Raw genomic sequence first — 20,144 nt, 5'->3', positions numbered from 1 at the left:
TAGCTGTGGCACAAGGGCTTAGTTGCTCTGTGGCATGTGGGATCTTTCTGGAGCAGGGATCAAACCCGTGTCCTCTGCATTGGCTGGCGGATTCTTAACCACTGCACCACCTAGGAAGCCCCCCATGGCTTTAGAATACACCACATGGCACTGCCTCTCCGCCGGCCTCTTGCCTCAGCGCCAGCTGTCTCCTGGAGGCTACACGCTTCACCTAATTGCACTGCTTCATGGGGGTCCCACAGTGATACCCCTGTCCACACAGGGTTTGCCCTGAGATTTATGACACCCCAGGTTCAGAGGAGGGCTGGGTACATGATGTCTCATCAGAGAACGAAATACCATCTCCCCTTGTGATGGGACTTTTCCAGAGGCAGTGCTTCTTCAAAACCCAGAAATTCATGACCGTGACGAGAAGCTGTCTCTGCAGACAGTACTGAGTCATGACGACGTCCAGGCTACTTTAATGCTTTCCTTTGAACAACAGCCCCAGTCGTATGCAACTTTACAATCATATAGCTGCCTTCATGATGGATGAAGTTTCTCAGGAAGTATCTTCTCCATCACCAACTCATGCTCTGAATCACATTCCACTCTGGCCCAAGAATTCCATCAATGAGCTTTGGTGTTTTGTATTTCCACCTCTGAATTTTTCTGAATTGTTCAAATTGTGTATAAGTAGACATTACCTTTCTAATCAGAAATGAAAGCTATTATCTATTAAAGAGGTGATCACAGGGAGGAAAAAGACTCAACTATTACACAAGCCGTAACAATGTTTCTTTAGGGCAAATATTCTGACTTCCCGAGTGGGGTGGGTTGTGCTAGGCTTGGGCAGCTTGTGCTTTGTAAGCAAATAGCTGTGATACTTTTACCAGTGTGGTGAGGCTGCATTGTCTCAGCAGTAACGGTTTTATTTTAGAAAACCTCTATGTGTTCAGGTTTGTAAAAATACTCGAATTTCTAACATTTGGAACTAAGGACACTTACTTATTTGAGGCTCTCTGTTTGGCTACAGTTTGACAAGCATGGCCAAAATGAATCTGATTTTCATCCTGGCAGGCAGCAGGGGTCCTGGAATTTGGAATCACGGTCCTTATTCAAATGCCGGCTTCTACATCTCCTCGTCTCGGGATCCCAAGTTCGTGAATTATGCCTGCCTGAAGTTTAGTTCTGCTGACCCATGATTGGTGGGCAGAAACGGCTCACCCCCAGGGTGTAGTAAGAATGGGATGAGCTGACATCAGTGGCACGTCCAGCCCAGGGCCTGGCCCAGAGAAGCTGCCCTATGAGCGGCTCACTCCGTCCTCCTCCTTCTTACACCGGCCAGGGGGCCAGCTGTGTTCAGAGTGAGTCTCTGCAAAAACAAACCAGAAGTTTCCTTCAACACTGCTCCTCCGCATCTGGTTTTGCTGATTGTGTGCTTTTTGGAGATCTATCACAATCCTTCAACTTAACGACTGGAAGGTTCAATAACATAACCGTAAACGCCCTTAGCTGCGGGGCACGGCAGCACGCGATGGAGAGTAACTGCTGTTATCATTACCACCATGAAGGTTATTTTTGATGTGGGTTTTTAATGCCTGGTCTCACTTTGACACACAAGATGCAGGATCTGTCTTGTAGACTTGGCTGATTTAGTGAGAACTGAGCCAGAAATCAGACACCCTCCCCGTTCTCACTGCGATCCCCTCCCAGGCCCGACATCACTTTTTGGACCCAGAATTGCACGAAGCATCACCAGGCAGGTCTCCTTGTACCGCTTTGCAGTGACCCAGGTGGATGAATCCTCCGAAACACTGCCATGAGCATCCTCACGGGGCCGGCTACATGGTCCTATCTTCTCTTTTAAGTTACTTTGAATTTACTCTTGGGTATTCGTACTTTTCAACTTAGTATGTTCCTCAATCCAAACTCTACTCTTTGGATTGTTCCCCGATTCAAGATCCAGACGCTCCACTGCGGGTCTTCAGGGAGCCCTGGTGTCATGGGAAAGTCAGGAGGCCTGGACCACCATCCCAGACACTAAGGAGCCAAGTCTGTGGTTTCTCTGGGTCTCAGTTTCCCTCCTTGCACCCAAGGGACTTGGGGCTCTCCCAGCACCTGCCCTGAGCTAAGAATCGGAGATGGGACTCTGTACCTGCGTTTGGGATGTGGCATGGGAAGTCTGCTCCTGTTTTCAAATCTTGGCTCTGGCCCCACTTATTAACTCTCTGACTTGGGACAAGCTCACTTAACTTCTCAGAGCCTGTGTTTACCCATCTGTAAAAGGGGACCAAAGCACTTACTTTACAAACCGTGTAGGAACCCAGAATGCAATGAAGTCGAGAAAGTTCCCAGCATGGTGGGAACTATTTTCCTTTTAGTCACAGACTTTTAAAAAATTCTCATCAAAAGAGCTCTCTTCAACTTAGACTTTTGTTTTTTTTGTAAATCATAACCACTCTCAGACAATCCCATAAAAAGACAATTATGACCAAGATTAGTTCTTTAAGGTCTCAGAGTCCAGCTCCTCTGGATCACTGTTCTACTCAGGCTTGTTTCATATAACATTGTCCTCTGTGATGTCCAGAACAAAAAGAGCAAAGATGATGTTTAGTTTTCTGTTTTCTAGTTTGTTTTTTTTAACTTATTTAATTTGAACAAATAAGAAAAAGATCAGTGTGAAATCAAAGCAGGTAACACACTTGAAGCAACAAACTAAAAAGAAAAATCCAAAAGGCTAAAAATAACTTGGTCATAAAAGTACAATTTATATCACATATCATAAAAACAAATAAAAACATGAAATGTCTTGCCTTCTAGGTTAGGCTGTTTTCTCTCCAGAAATGGGAATAGAAAGCAACTAATGATGTAAGATTAAAATCAAACATAACTGTTATTCACCCCAGAAATATCTAAATAAATGGCCCACAGGGCCTCAAATGTGAAGTGTGTGAGTTGTAAGAACCTGAGCACATAATTTAACTTTTCTAGGACTCAGTTTTCCCTTCTGTAAAGTTAGGTGCTAGGATTCAACAATTTTTAGGCTCTTTTGTTATCTAAAGTTCTTTGTCTATGTAAATACTCATGCAAATTTAATTCACCATCCTGTCTGAACACCAATACTGCACCTATTTTGTAACACCTGTCAAGGAAGCATGTTCATGTAGATAATTTATAAATTTGTAAATGCCCAGGGGCAATAATACCCTTTGCATTTCTAAAGTTCTCTCTTCTGTATCAGGAGACTTTATTTTTCTTTCTCAAACAAATAAAAATCTATTCAGCTAGACCTCAAATAGAGACATGGTTTTTTTTCCATTGGAAATACAGCTTCTATAGCATTATTTGCCTTTCTGGGAATTTCATTAGATTTGGAGTGAAATCACACCCTGTAAAACTAGACTGTAGCAAGTGTCAATTTTAATCAGAGGTCCCAAGTCTCCCAATATTCAATTATGCTTTTGTTTCTAAGAGTGAAATCTGACTTAAAAAAACAAACAAACAAAGTAAAAGCCCAAGGATGCCACAAAGCAAGGCTCTGCCCCTCCCCACCAAGCATTTTGGTTTTTTTTCACAGTATTTTCGAATTCGTGTGGAATGAAAACTGCACCAGAGACATGAAAGATTTCATGTGAACAGGAAATCCCCGTCATCACAAAGAAGGTTGATTCTCAGCTGGAAGCAAATATAAAGTTAGAGAAAAATACTGGTGAATGTTTCTGCTGTGAGTCAAGATGGCTCCAGTTTCCTTAAGGGTTTAGTTTTAAATGGTCATTTTCTGGAACCTCCAGGCTTTTTTTTTTGGGGGGGGGGTTGTGGTCAAGTCTAACCAACAATTTATAAAAGCCTGTTTAATCCCTGTGGTATCATATCATGGTAACTGGAGTGTGGGATTTAAAACTTCCCGTGTGGAGGAAAAAAACATGTGAAGAAAGCAGAGCTCAGGTTCCAAACCACCTTTTCCTCAGTGAGACTGCGGCTACCCTCCCCTGGCTCTCCACTGGGGCAAAGACCCCGCAGACAGGTGAGCAGGGAGCCACAGGCAGAGGGGCCCAGGGGGGTGGAGATGGGGAAGGGGTCCCCTGGGCTTAGAGGGGAAGGAGCTGTGTGGACCAGGACACCAGTGGTTGGTGCAGCCCCACTCCTGGAGGCACAGCTCAGTCACACACTTATTCCCCATTTCCTTGTGGTTCCTCTAGCAGAGCTCCAGCATCTGGCCCATCAGCATCCTTCCCCTCCCAGCCTCACCATGGTTTCCACAACCTCTGCCTGCATCCTCAGCCCTTTTAAAGGTTCCACATTCAAACAGAATGAAAAAAAAAAAAAAACAACCATAACACTCTTCTATTAATGATGGAGAAGGATTAAAGGATGGAGGAGGATTAAAAAACACTCCCTCCTATTTTTAAGATCAGAAATAAGACAAGGATGCCCACTTTCACCACTTTTATTCAACACAGTACTAGAAGCCCTAGCCAGAGCAATTAGGTAAGAGAAAAAAACAAATGGTATCCAAATTGGAAAACAAAGAAGAGTTATCTCTGTTTACAGATGACATGATCTTATACGTTAGAAAATCCTAAAAATTCTGCAAACAATTAGAACTAATAAAAGAATTCAACAAAGTTGCAGGATACTAAATCAACACACAAAAATCAGTTGTGTTTCTATACATTTAAAATGAACAATACAGAAAGGAAATTAAGAAAACAATTCTACTTACAATCACATTAAAAAGAATATAATACTTAGGAATAAATTTAAAATTTGCCAAGGAGGCAAAAGACACACACTGAAAACTACAAAATGTTGCTGAAAGAAGTTAAAGAAGACACAAATAAATGAGAAGACATTCAGTGTTTATGGACTGGAAGAGTTTACATTGTTAAGATGTTGATACTAAGCAGATGTAATTCAATCCCTAGCAAAATTTTTTTGCAAAAATTGAGAAATTCATCCTAAAATTCATACAGAATCTCCAGAAACCCTGAATAGCCAAAACAATCTTGAAAAAGAAGAACAAAGTTAGAAGACTCACACTTTCTAATTTCTAAACTTACTATAAAGCTACAGTAATCAAAGTAATGTGGTATTGGCATAAAGACAGACATAAAGGCCAAGCGATTAGAACAGAAAGCCCAAAAATAAACCCACGCATGTTTGGTGAAATAATTTTCAATAAGGGTGCCAAGACCATTCAATGAGGAAAGGACAGTCTTTCCAACAAATGGTGCTAGGAAAACTGGATATCCACATGCAAAAGAATGCAGTTGGTCCCTTAACTCATACCATATACAAAAATTAATTCAAAACAGATCCAATCCGAAGTGTAAAAGCTAAAACTATAAAACTCTTGGAAGAAAATATAGGAGAAAAACTTCAAGACATTGGATCTGGCAATAATTTCTTGGTATGACACCAGAAGCACAGACAACAGGAAAAAAAATAGATAAACTGGACAACGTCAAAATTGAAAACATGTGTGCCTGAAAGGACACAAGCAATTGAGGAAAAAGGCAACCCACAGAATGGGAGAAAATATTCACAAAGCATGTACCTGATAAAAGATTAATATCCAGAATAGAGAGAGAACTTCTACAACTCAACAACAAAAACAAACAACTAGATTTAAAAATGGTCAAAAGGCTTGAGGAAAATTTTCTCCAAAGAAGATACACAAGTGACCAAAAGGCAAATAAAAAGATGCTCCATGTAAGTAACCATTAGAGAAAGGCAAATCAAAACCACAGTGAGATACTATGTCACACCCATTAGGATGACTATTATAGAAAACCACAAAAAAAAACACCCCCCCAAAAACAAAATAACAAGTGTTGAAGATGTGGAGAAATTGGAACCCTTGTGAACTCTTGGTGGGAACACAGAATGGTGAAGCTGCTATGGAAAACAGTATAGCGGTTCCTCAAGAAATTAAAAATAGAATTACCAGATGATCTAGCAATTCCACTTCTGGGCATACATCCCTAAAATTGAAAACAAATATTTCTTTCAAAGAGATATTTGAACATGCATGTTCATAGAAGCATTATTTACATCAGTCAAAAGGCAGAAGCAACCCAAGTGTCCACTGACAGATTAACAGATAAACAAAATGTAGTATTACATACAATGGAATGTTATTCAGCCTTAAAAAGGAAGGAAATTCTGCCACGTGTTACAATATGGTTGAACCTTGAGGACATTATGCTGAGTGCAATAAGCCAGTATTTCATGTGGTAAATACACTGTATTTATGCTAAATGAAATAAGCCAGTAAACAAGAAAAATACTGTATGATTCTACTTGTATGAGGTATCCAGAGTTGTCAAAATCAGAGACAGAAAGTAGAGTGGTGACTGCCAGGAGCTGGAGGGACAGGGATGGGGAGTTATTGTTTAGTGGATATTTCAGTTTGGAAAGATGAAAAGAGTTCTGTGGATAGAAGGTGGTGATGGTTTCACAGCAACCTGAATACAGTTTAAGATGGTAAATTTTGTTATATTTTACAATTAAAAAAGAAGGAAAAAACTATAACCAATCTATTCGTTGAAATTCTTTGTTAATTAAAGAATTTGGTGGTCCACCAGCAACATGGCCTTAGAAATAAACGATAGTTAAAAGCGGGGTGGGACGGGGGTGGGGCAGTGCACCTACGCCTTCATACCACCACAGCCTCCCTTCACCCCTTTTCCTATTTCATCAACTCACTGCAAAGAGATTGTTGGTAGACTTTAGGGCACAGAAAGGATGGAGGCTTGAGAATGCCTAGGAAAGTGTTTAATGAACAATATACATGTCACAAAAATATTTGTGTAAGTATTTCCATTTCAGAGGGAAACTGTGAAACCAGATTTCCTGAGCATTTCTCTACAGGTGTGGTGGGAACTGAGCTGGAGGTTCAGACAGCGGGTGGGGGAGGGGAACACAGGCTTGCGGACGCACGGAGTCCCACACCCACCTGCACAACCGTGGGTCATGTGATGGAAAGTTCCTCAGCCGACTAACTTGGAGAATCGGGCTCTGTCCATGGATATACCTGAGGCCAAACTGTTCCAGCCCTGATTAGCTTGACCTTGAGCAGGTCACTCATGCTGTTCACGCCTCTGTCTTCCCAATGTCAAATGGGAGTAAGAAGAGTACCCATCTTCAGGATTGGTACAAGCACTTAATAGGAGAGTGCATGGACTAGGCACACTCAATAAAGGTCAGCTCTCACCATGACTCCCAGCGCGGTCACCCCTTCAGACTCTATCTAGAGGCTCCTGCCAAAATCAAGTGGTCTCTTCAGCCCCAAGGCCCTTCTCCATCAGATGTGAATGTCTTGAGTCCCAACCACCAGAGGGGCTCTGTCTGCCGGGAAGTCAAGCAGTTAAGAGAAATGAACCAGCAGCAATCCTTGAGCTGCAACACTTTCAGACTCCGGTCACCAGATCTAGAAACATAAAATTCTGCACTTCTGACAACATCTTCATACCCTTCCGTAGGCAATGCCACCTCTCCCAGCTTTAGATACACTGACACGGCTAAATGTGGGTCTGCAGGCCAGAGCTCCCTTAGGCTCCAAACCCTGGAGGCAGCCTCCTTGACACCTACACCTGAGCTTCCACTTTCACTTCACATTTAAAACATACAACAGAGGACTCTTCAGGGTCACACCTTTTCCTGCCAGGTTTACCATCTCCTTCGACGGCACCTCCACTACCCCGAGTGGTCAATCATCCAGGATGATTTCCTCTTCGCACACCTCACATCAAATCCATCTCTGAGCTCTGCTGGGTCTTCTCTAAATTGTGCCTCTGATTCTTCCCGAGAGCCCAGAGCCGCCCTCTGAAGAATCAGACTTCTCCCATCGAGGCCACTCTTGCTCCACTGAAACCCTTTCTGTAACCAGCAGTCAGGGTGCTCTTTTTAAGATAAAATCCTATTACAATCACTCAGATACTGAAATCCACGGGTGCTCGAGTCCCTTACAGAAAATGGTGTAGTGTCTGCACATAACCTAGGCACATCCTCCCATATATTTTAAGTCATCTCCAGATGACTTATAATACCTAATACAATGGAAACAGTTGTAAATACAATGTAAATGCTATGTAAATAGTTGCTGGCACACAGCAAATTCAAGTTTTGCTTTTGGGGACTTTCGGGATTTCTTAAAAAATATTTTTGACCCACAGTTGGTTGAACCCACAGATGCAGAACCAGTGGATACGGGGCAACTATACATCCTCCTCCTCACAAGGCAACAGGATGGCCTGGACTGTGATGATGGTCAGGAAGACTCAGGGGAGCACAAAGGTGGGTACCCCACCCATTCAGTTCAGCTCCTGACACGTGGTCCGTAACAGCGCTTTGCATGAATGCAAGGGTTTCATTCCCTTCGACCCTTTTTCTAGGATAGGAATGCTTTTCTCCCAGCACTATCAATTCCTTCATGTGCCACAGAGGCAGCAGACAGGGGGAATCATGGCTTTTCCTGGCTAAATATTCATGTCCATCTTCTGCGATCTCTGGCTCTAGATCTTTCCCCCATTTCTTTCTCTACTTGTAAAAATATCCCTTTTATCACACACTGCTCCAAGAGAAATACAATGTGCCCAGTCCACATTCCTGTCTGACTTCCTCTGGAAACACAGGTCAGGGTTGGTTCCACTGAGCACAGGTGTTGTCACCCGTCCTCTGGAACAACCCTAAGGGTCTCTCCTGCTTCAGTGCCTGGCTCCTGGTGTGTGTGTGGCGGGGGGGGGGGGGGGGGGGGGGAGGCAGGAGATGCTGGGTGCTGGAGCTGGTTCAGATACTTTACGTAAGCAGAGTTCAGGAACCTGAGCTCTGCCCCCACCAGTTTTCTGTGAGAAAAAGGAGGGGAGCCTGCAGAGACCTCCGAATCCTGCCCCTGCAAGACAGCAGTGGTTCCATGAGACAGAATGCAGGTTTAAACAGAGGAACCTCCAAGGTCATTGCGCTGGTCAGCGGGAAAGCAAGGGCAGGATTGTGAGTTTCTATAATGCTAAATTTACTCTTTTTATCATAGGTATATATTATTTTATGGTATTTATGTAATATCATAGAATACTTTTTATTATTTTATTTTTAGTGTCACACTCCATGATGTGATTTTTCATAGGATGTGATCAGCATCGCTGCATCATTAGGAATCTGGAAGTTCTACTACTTATCTTCCAAATCGAGTCATTTGGTCTCTAACAAGCCCTGAGGCAGCAGCAGGAGAAGCTGTGGTTCATAAGGGCTGACTCTCCAGAGACCCTGGCAGCCAGCGCCAAAGGACATCACTGAAACCAGTGCGGTGTTTAACAGACAGCACACCTCCAAACCGGCAGTCAAGATCCACCCACTCCGCCTGTCATCTCTTTAAGCCTTCATCTCCCATTCTCGGCTTCCATCCACTCCTGGGAGGGTGCTGAGGACTCTCCACCCTGAGGACGAGACAGAAGTGCAGGAGAGAGGCGCTTCCTTTCCGGTGCTTTGACCACAGAATAACTCCTCACCAGCAAGAATGCCTGACTCTGCTTCTGACTGTGTGCATTGGTCACACTTCCTGCATATTTGATCAGCTTCCAACTTTACATCCTGTTATAGGTTGAACTATGTTCCCCCCAAAAGACCAGTGGGGTCCTGATTCCCAGCACCACACAGAATGGGCCCTTATTTGGAAATAGGGTCTATGCTGATTTCATCAAGTTCAGATGAGGTCTTTAAGTCCCTAATCCACTATGACCCGAGTCCTTATAAATAGGGGAAATCTGGACGCAGACATGCGCAGAGGAAAGGCCATGTGTGGACACAGAGGGAGGATACCCAGGAGGATGCAGAAGGAGCCTGGAGCCCTGCGTCCGCAGGCTGAGGATTGCCCAGGGCCACCAGAAGGTAGGAGAGGGGCCCGGAAGGGTTTCATCCTTGGCACCTGCAGAGGGAGTTATGGCAGCCCTAGAAATCTAACACACCTTCATATTTCCACAAAGAGATGCTCTGGAGACGTGCTAGGGTGCTGCTAAGAGCACAGGTCCTGGCGTTTGACAGATCTGGCTTGAATTTCCTGCTCTTGCACTTTCACACTTCGTGATCACAGACAAGTTACTTAACCTCTCTGTGCTTCAGGTCGACAAGCTGAAAAAAGAGGGAAAATAAAACCACTTCTTGTGTCCCAGGGGATGACACACGAGGTAACCACCTCAAAGGTACCCAGTGCCCCTGGCTGGTGTCTTGTCAGTTGGGACCTTGAAGCCCTGGTCAGCGGAAGCTCACGTCTCACACGGCCGGTGGCGAGTCGGTAGTTAAACCAAGGCCCCATACTTGGTTTAACGCTCTGCTAACACCTTGAAATTATTAACATTTGACCAGGGGGCCCCTATTTTCATTTTGCATCAATCCCCGCAAATTATGTAGCGGTCCTGCCTGGCCCCTCCAGTCACGCACTTGGGTTGAAACTTGTCCGTGATGGGCGTTTGCAGGACAGCATCCTCTTCAGGAGAAGGGAAGTGACTCTCCAGGGGCCGGAGCCTTTATTAGCTTTAAGCATCATCATCCTCCAGCCCACACCCTCACATCTGGAGGCTGCATTTGAATTTCCAAAGTCTTTATCTCTATCTTAATTTGAGCACTACACGTACTTAAAAAATCTCTCTTGCAGAAACTTTTTCCAGCTCTTGGGGAGAAGAATCAAGAGAAAGGCTGTCCATAGCTAGTGTTCTTCCTGATTCCACAGCATGGCCCCAGGGCCCTGGGCTGGGGCAGCTCAGTGGGCAGTGGCTCCTACAGGAAACTGGAAGGCTGCTTCTCAACAGGCGTATTTTTATTTTTAGCCCAAAAGAAAATTTTGGCTCTTTATCCATCCTTCCCAAGCCTTCAAGAATCTTCATGCCTTAGCTGTTTAATTCTACAAGTATTTATTAAGTACCTGCTATAGATCTGCCAGCGCTACTCTGGGGACAAACCAGACAAATCCCGACTTTCCCAGTGCGTATCAGGCACAGACACTGCGGGAGACCTGAGGAGGGCGTGGGCAGATGTGCTGTTTTCCCCATGGTGGGAGCAGGGACACCCTCTCTGCAGTGATGCTCAGGAGAGACCAGAGGCAGTGAGGGTGGGTCACGCAGAGATCTGGAGGGAGCACATCCCAAGCTAAGGAGGAGCCAGGGAGGGCTGGAAGGGGGGTCGGCTTAGCGCCCAATGGGTGAGTGGGAGGAGGGTAAGATGGTGCCAAGCCCTGATCGTAAAGGGGCTTGCAGGTTGTGGAGAAGGCTGTGGATTTTACTCTGAGTGGGATGAAAACTGGAGGGAAAGGAAGTAACATGTTTTAAAAAGTCAGCTGTGAGTACCCCATGGAGAGAAACACTGCAGGGAGGCAAGAACAGAGCAAGGCCATCCATCGGGCGGACACTGCAGGACTGCAGGTGAGAGAGGATGGGGGCTTGGAGGTGGTGGCAGTGGGCAGGTGAGACGTGGCCAGCTCAGGGATACCGCTTGAAGGCAGAGCTGACAAAACCTGCTGATGGATTGGATGCAGGATACTTGGGGGTGGGGCTGGGGGGTGGGGTTAGGGGTGGGGGGTGGGCAGTCCACCGTGTTGAGCCTGAAAACCTGGGAGAATGGAGCTATTGGATGAGCTGGGGAAGTGAGAGGAGAGGGCAGGGCCAGGCAGGCAGAACAAGGGGTCTGCCTGGGACACATCCAGTCTGAGATTCCTATGAACCCACCAAGTGCAGATATCTAGGATGTCACTGGGTACCCAATAGCATCTGCAGTTCAGGGAGGGGCCTGAGTGGGAGACCATCACATGCAGGTAGGATTGAGAGCAGCACGGCTGGATGAGATCACCTAACGGAAGGATCAGCTAGAAGTGACCAAGGACTAAGCCCCAAGGCACTTGATGGTCAGGGATTAGGGAAATGGGGGGGGGGGGCGCTCATAAAGGAGGTTGAGAAGGAGCCCCCAGCAAAGCAGGGAAAGCAAGGGAAAGTGTGGTGTTGAAAGCCAAGTATTTGTAAGAAGGAAGGGCGGGCACCTGTGTCTGATGTTATTGAAAGATCAAAGGAGATGGGGACCAAAAACTGGCCACGGGATTTGGTGACATGGAGTCACGGGTACCCCTGACAAGGTCAGATCAAGGTACAACACCTTGATGGGAGTGGGTCTAGGAAAGAATGGAAGGGGGATTAGAGACTGGGAGCACAGACCCCCTGTGAGGAGGGAGGAGCTGGAGGCAGATGTGTGGTCAAGGGAAGCCTCTCTAAAGATGGGGATATTACAGTATGATTGTACATGGATGGAAAGGACTGGTGGAACCGGTGACCCAGGACAAAGAGGGAGCAACTGCGGGAGGGATGGCCTCAAGTATGGGGAGAAGTTGGGGTCCACTGCACCAGTGCAGGGGTGGACCCCAGAGAGAAGCACAGACGTTTTATCCACCGTGGCAGGAGGCAGGCAGAGCAGGTGCATCCAGTTGCAGGTCTGTTGTTAGTTTCAGGGCAGGAGTGATACAAGTCCTTCTAATTCTAGCATCTCAGTGAAATAGGAAGTAAGGTCATCGATTGAGAGTGAGGAGGGTGTGGAGTGAGTGGGAGGTTTGAGAAGGGAGGAATCAGCATGAAATAGCCCTGAGCTTCTTTTTTTCCAAGCCCATTAGTGGGTTGTGAAATTGATTTAGGAGGTGGCTGTCAGCACACTTTAAGTCAATGAAATATGATAGGATCAGGGAGAAAGGAAAATGAAATAGCTGAGTAGTGTTCCTTTCCCAAACTTCATCTCCCTCCCCTATATATGTCAATGTGATTTTTTTTTAAGTCTGTCAAATCTGATCCGAAGGGGAGAGTGAATGGACAGATAAACGGAACAGGGCCCCCTGAGATCAATGCCACGAACCCTCAATGTGCCTGTGGTTTTCCAGCCTGTCCACCTGCCTGGTGCAGACACAGACCAGGGGTTGGATTCAGTCAGGGGAGTCCCCTGAGAGAGAGGATGAGAAAATTAAGGTTTATGCAAAGGAAGGGATATGACCCCAGACCCTGAAATCTGAGCTGGGAAGGACGCAGGTGAGGATGTGGTGTGGGCGAGGGGCAGTGACCAGGGGGCAGGGTCAGTGGATTGCAGAGCACTGCGGTGGCTGAGCCAAAGCAACGCCACAGGAAAAACAAGATTCCACAACCCCTTCCTGAGACAGAGGGCAAGGCAGATTGTGTCCCCTCACCGACATCCATTCGCAGACCTTTTCTGTTAAATGTTAAGTATATCAGAAAATGCTTTATTGGTCAGAGGGCTTTCTCCTTGCTTCTGTGCTGGGTTTTCATATGGTGTGTAAACATGCTTGAAGTCAAATGGCTTCGTAGCTTGGTCCATTTTCCCAGCACTCACCAAAAAAAAAAAGTTTCCTCAAAGGCAGTTTTGTTAAATTAAATAACACTTAATCATACAGCTGTATAGCACCTTCAGTTCAGTCAAGCAACAACTACTTTACCATGTTTATTGACTTTTATCTCTGTTTCTAGAATGATGTTTAATTTACAGAAGCATCAAAATCTCAAAATCTTTGAGAAGTCTTGATTCTTACACCAGGTTCTTTTTCTCTCTCTGGAAGAACTGAGTATGGCTTTCCGTGAAGCATTCCCTACTTTCCTGTTCTCCTTTCATGGGATGTATAGAGAATCCTGTAGAACAGTAAATACCAACTAAGACCTAGAGGTTTAAATAGACTTATGGCAAAACAGTAGTGAAAATGCTACTTTTTCATACTATTCATTTTCTCTTATCCTTCCAGTTGATCATTTTTTTCTCTTCCAATTGTTATTTTAATGGTTTCTTGATACTTACACTAAGTGAAAAATACTTTAGAAAAAACTGAGAAAGAGATTGATTTCCACCTTATATCAACAGTTAAAATTAGATCTGATGATAGATCTCGAGATCTTGAATCATAATGTTTAAAATCTCATCTCAGAAATATTTGCAAATGATGTGGCTGACAAGGGCTTAATTTCCAAAATATACAAACAGCTCATACAACTCAACAACAACTAAAAAAAAAACCCAATCCAAAAATGGTCAGAAGACCTAAACAGACATTTCTCCAAAGAAGAAATAAAGATGGCTCACAGGTACATGAAAAGATGCTCAACATTGCTAATCATTAGAGAACTACAAATCAAAACTACCATGAGGTACCACCTCACACCAGTCAAAACGGCCATCATTTAAAAAGTCTACAAATAATAAATGCTGGAGAGGGTGTGGAGAAAAGGAACCCTCCTACACTGTTGGTGGGAATATAAGTTTTTGCAGCCACTGTGGAAAACAGTATGGATGTTCCTCAGAAAACTAAAAATAGGATTACAACATGATCCAACAATTCCACTTCTGGGCATATATCCAGAAAAAACTATAATTCAAAAAGACACACGCACTCCTGTGTTCATAGCAGCACTATTCACAATAGCCAAGACATGGAAACAACCTAAATGTCCACTGACAGATGAATGGATAAAGATGTGGTATATATATACAAATGGAACACTACTCAGCTATAGAAAAAGAACAAAATAATGCTATTTGCAGCAACATGGATGCAATTAGAGATTATCATACTAAGTGAGGTAAGTCAGAAAGAGAAAGACCCATAGCATCTGATATCACTTATATGTGGAATCTAAAATATGATACAGCTTTCCTTTTGTTGCTGCTGCGGCTGCAGCCATGAGTATGCTCAGACTTCAGAAGAGGCTTGCCTCCAGTGTCCTCCGCTGTGGCAAAAAGAAGGTCTGGTTGGACCTCAGTGAGACTGTTGAAATCGCCAATGCCAACACCCGTCAGCAGATCCGGAAACTGATCAAAGATGGGCTGATCATCTGGAAGCCTGTGATGGTCCATTCCCGGGCTCGATGCTGGAAAAACACCTTGGCCCACCAGAAGGGCAGGCATAGGGGAATAGGTAAGCAAAAGGGTACTGCCAATGCTCGAATGCCCGAGAAGGTAACCTGGATGAGAAGGATGAGAATTCTGCACCAGCTGCTCAGAAGATACCGTGAATCTAAGAAGATTGATCGCGACATGTATCACAGCCTGTACCTGAACGTGAAGGGTAACATGTTCTAAAACAAGCAGAGCATATCCACATGCTGAAGGCAGACAAGGCTTGTAAGAAGCTTCTGGGGGACCAGGCTGAGGTCCGCAGGTCTAAGATGAAGGAAGACTGCAAGCGCTGTGAAGAGCAGCTCCAGGCCAAAAAGGAGGAAATCATCAAGACTCTGTCCAAGAAATAAAGTTCTCCCCCTCTTCTCTGCACATGGTGGCCTCGGCAATTACATAGATCAATCAATAAAAAACAAGCCTCTGTCTGCCAAAAATAAATAAATAAATAAAATAAAATATGACACAAATGAACCTACCCATGAAACAGAAACAGAACCACAGACGTAGAGAACAAACTTGTGGCTGCCAAGGCCAGGGCGGGTGGGGGGGTGGGGTGCAGATGGACTGGGAGTTTGGGATTAGCAGATACAAAGTATAAAATATAGGATGGATAAAAAAACAAGGTCCTACTGTATAGCACAGAGAATTATATTCAATATCTTATGATAAACGATAATGGGAAAGAATATTTTTAAAAGAATGCATATATAAGTATAACTGAATCACTTTGCTGTACAGCAGTAATGAACATAACATCGTAAACCAACTATACTTTAACTTTTAAAAAAATCTCATCTCAGACCATGTGGTCCTGCCATATTATTCTGGCTTCTCTGTCTCAACCCTTATTCTGGCTGCTGGTGCTCAGAAGAGCAGATAAGTGGAATCCTTACTGGTGGTTTATCACCAGGATGATCCTCACCGTTGAATCCCAGCCCCTGGTAACAATGGGTTTCATTCATCTCTGAAGCCTCCTGCGATTGCCCAGTTTGAAGCAATTCACACACCCATGGTCTTATACTTCCACTGGCGGGCTGGTACAAACTACCAGAACTGGGGGGGCAGGGAACGCTAAGAATGATGACTACAGCACAGAAAGGATGGAGGGCTGCAGGTGCGAATGTGCTCAGATGCTCACGTGTGTTTAATGAGCGGACGGGACAGTGAGGTTTATGTTGTCATCTCCTGACATGATTAAGCAGCTCTTCAGATCTTCAAGTTCCCCGAGGTTCTCAATGTCCCCTGTCCTATACCTTATCAGTCTCCAAGGAGCCTAAAGCCAACAACAGTAGAAACCAGGAGCGAACTATGTCCAAGAAGGCTGTGTGCACAGTTACAGGCATCCTGCGATGATGTTGGCTATTTCCAATAAGATCTGAGGGTATAAATACCTGCAGCATAACTGTAGGAAATCAACATGGCGGGGAAGCTTCAGAGATGGTTTCTGGTGGGCCAGTGTGACCACCACAGGCCGGTAAGCCACACACATTACCCCTCGCGGCAGAAATTAGTAAGAAGCTCCTGCTTCCTCACACCATTCCAAGAAATGGAGGAAGCACCATCCTTCCAACCATCCACCCTGCCAGCTTCCATAAGGCTGAGGACACGCATCCCAGGCCGAGGTCTGCCTGGATCCCTGAACCACTTTCAAGCACATCTTCCCTGCCACTGCCGGCGCCCGTGCCTCCGCGGGAGGATGGCCTCAGGCTGATGGTCCTGCTGTGTCTGCGTGCAGGAGCCAGAAGCGTTTGGGGTGGCCCTCAGCTAAAGACTGACCCATGCGGGGGGCACGACGACACCTGAGTCCAGTAAGCTGGCCTCTGATGCGACCACTCTGCTGGGTCCCACACCGTCTCCAGATCTTTCCTGTGAAGACCTCCCCTTATCTCCTTTTACAAACAAAGGACGCTGAGATTCTACTTAGATAAACAATAGGGTACAATTCCCTGCAGGGCCTGAGCATTCCTCCGTGATGGGCTGTGCCACCTAGGGCAGCAGATGACACGTTTCCCTCCCAGACTCTCCCCATGTGTCCACATGGGCTGGGTCTTCAGGACCTGATGATGCCCTAAACCAGTCTCCACTGGTCCCGCATGTGCAGTGCCTGCCTCCCTGGGCTGGGAGCCCTCAGAGGGTCTGGGCCATGGCTTCCCTCTCTCCACACTTCGCAGAACCCACCACCACTCTGTCCATCCAGCTAATCCCTTCCACTGTGCTTCTCTGTGACAGCCAGGACAGGAGCAAGTGCCCCTTCTATGTGCCACCACGCCACCCTTCAATAGAAGAAAGAGGTTGCTATCCTCTGCCAGCCTCTGCTCTTTGACACGACTCCACTTCTGGGAGGTTCCAGAGTCCCGTGGAAACAGAGTTTAAGAGAAGGGCAGGGAACTCCACTCAATACTCTGTGATGATCTATATGGGAAAATAATCTAAAAAAGAGTGGATATAGATATATGTATAACTGATTCACTTTGCTGTAGAGCAGAAACTAACACAACATTGTAAATCAATTATACTCCAATAAAAATTAATTTTAAAAAATGGGGGGGATGCCCCAAGCCGACACCACAGTGTAGGAGGGGACTTGGATTGTTGGGACCATATATGTAGGCTCGAAAGCCCTGAGGTCACCCTGCACTCTGCTTAGAGAAAGACACTAGCTAAAGATATTAGGTATAACTGGGGTATGAGATGTGCCCAGAGGAAAGCTGTTTGTAACGCCAAGTGTGTGTTAAGTATGTGTTAAGACAGGAATCTCAGACTACAGAGAGAATGGGGGTGGGGGGCTACCCCATGGACCGATGGCCAAGAGAGGGCCCCGCCCTGGGGAGGGACAGGAGCTGTCAGGTCTACTGCAGGTCACCTGTCAGTCCTCACCCCACCACAGGGATGAGAAGCTTTGAGGAACACACCCTAAGTGGAGACTGTCATCAATCTGTCTGTCTCACAGGTCCCCACTCCCACCTCCCTCCACTCCTCCGCTCAAGGGCTATGAAAGGGGCTCCACCTGGGAATGAGGGGTAGCCAAGAGCCAGAGGAGCCTCTGAAATCCCCCTATCCCTGTGCCTGTTAGTAAGAGACAAGGGATAAACACCTCTTTAAAAAAAAGACACAAGACCTGCTCTGTTCTCCTTCACACCCCAAACTGCCAAGGGAACAACAATTGCAAAGGAAACTAACAAAGAACTTTCATCAGAGGAACTTTCATCAGGGGTTTCAAGAACTGGGCCCAAGGGTGTTGCCCAAGTATTATAGGGAAGAACAAATCTGACTTCACCTTGGATCTGTTTCTTTTACTTTAACCTTTGTATTCTACTGCTTTTGCTACAAGTTAAGAATGTTACCTACAGCCTGAAATATACATGAGAGCCCATTCTGGAGGCTCTGGCCTTTAAAGGTTTAACATTTCTCCATTCATATAGAGATAAAAAGTTGCAGAACAGAAAATAACTGTCTTGGAAGTTTACAGAAACATCATGACATGACCTATGTGGACAGCTGTAAGAACAAAGGATTCCTGCACCAAAAAGTTTGCAACAGTAACCAGCTGCACCCCCTCCCCTTTTAGTATAAAAGAAGCCTCAATTCTAACTCAGGTAAGATGGCTCTCTGGGGCATGAGCCCACCATCTTCTGGGTCTGCGGGCTTTCCTATTTCTTGCCCCAACAGCTCTTTTTTCGATTTACTGGCCTGTCATGTGGCAAGCAGTATGATCTTGGACTTGGTAACATGAGTGATGCAACGACCATCCTGCCTCACCCTCACCATTCGTAAGTATCCCCTTCAAGGCCAGGGGCCCTTTAGGCCGGAAATTACAGAGGGTCACCTGCACACGTCAGATCCCAAAGGAACCTTGGCCCCCATCCCAGAAGTCAGCTGGGATCCATGCCTCCCAGCATCACTGAAACCAGAAGCAACCACGTCCCTGCAGGACCAGCCCGGGGTTTATGTCTTCTTCCCCGCACACCCTGCTGACCAGGAAATCAGTGAAGCCTGAATCTGCACAACCAATGCCTACAGGCTCTAATTCAACTACTGGGGGAAGAGGATCAAAAACAATGTCTCAGGTCTTCCCAAATCAGTGGCTAGGCTGAATACAATTCCAAACTAATGCCATGGAATAAAGCTGATGGGAAGAATTAAGGTGAACATTGACAAGAAAATTTGGGGGGAAAAAAGGAAAGAAAGATAAAGAGGCAGGAAGTGGGGTGGGACTTGCTCAGCCAAATACAGCATGTTTTACAGAGCTGGGGAGAGCTGGGTTATTCACCAAGTGACGCTGGGCCTGTGGGGAGACTATTAGGGAACAAAAGAGTTAAGCTATATTCTCACTTCACAAACCATCTGCCAAGTGATTCCAACAGAATTTCAGCAGTCATTTGTAGGGCTTCCCTGGTGGCACAGTGGTTAAGAATCCACCTGCCAATGCAGGGGACACGGGTTCCATCTCTGGTCCGGGAAGATCCCACATGCCGTGGAGCAACTAAGCCCATGCACCACAACTACTGAGACTGCACCCTAGAGCCTGAGAGCCACAGCTACTGAGCCCATGTGCCACAACTACTTCAGCCTGCGCGCCTAGAGCCCATGCTCCACAACAAGAGAAGCCACTGCAATAAGAAGCCCACGCACTGCAATGAAGAGTAGCCCCCGCTCTCCACAACTACAGAAAACCCACGCACAGCAATGAAGATCCAATGCAGCCAATAAATAAAAAAATAAAATAAGTAAAAAACAAAAAACAAGAAAACAGTCATCTGTAAAACAGAAAGCATCAAAATAAGAACTGTAAATGTCTAGTTGTTTGAGGATGCAGAAAGGATTTCTATGCACAGGACCCAATTAAAGTAATCCAAAGGAAAAGTACAGGCATTTGACTACATGGAAAGTTAAAGTTTTTGTGTGATAAAAAGTCACGAATGCATAGCACTTAGTTGAACAAAGTCTGGATCGTGAGATGAGAATGGTTGTTTAGATGACATTTCACTTCCTGTCACCTCATGTTGAAGGCAGACAAACCCCAGGCTGGTTACGGAGACATGGTCTCTGGTTTTGGCCCTGTGGGGTCATGGGGGATCTAGCTAATATTTAAACTAGCTGAATGTTTGGATTTCTGTATTTTGCTTGTCTGACCTAACAGATGAAATCATATACATGAAACCTAAAATATCTGTTAACTCATTTACTAGGTTAACCTACTCAATTAAAATAGACAATTCATTAAAAATGGTAAAATACAAATG

The 20,144-nt window shown here is 45.4% G+C and overlaps 1 protein-coding gene and 1 pseudogene across 1 annotated transcript in view; one reads left to right on the top strand and one right to left on the bottom strand.

Moving 5' to 3' along the window:
* RIN2 (Ras and Rab interactor 2) overlaps positions 1-20,144 on the bottom strand; it is a 215,060-nt gene that overhangs the window by 187,307 nt on the left and 7,609 nt on the right. The window lies entirely within an intron of this gene.
* LOC130832674 (60S ribosomal protein L19-like) lies at positions 14,677-15,251 on the top strand (annotated as a pseudogene).

This window comes from Hippopotamus amphibius, chromosome 12 (assembly GCF_030028045.1).
Source record: "Hippopotamus amphibius kiboko isolate mHipAmp2 chromosome 12, mHipAmp2.hap2, whole genome shotgun sequence".
NCBI lineage: Eukaryota > Metazoa > Chordata > Mammalia > Artiodactyla > Hippopotamidae > Hippopotamus > Hippopotamus amphibius.
Note: the sequence above shows the minus strand (reverse complement) of the source record. Positions and strands in the feature narration are given on the sequence as shown.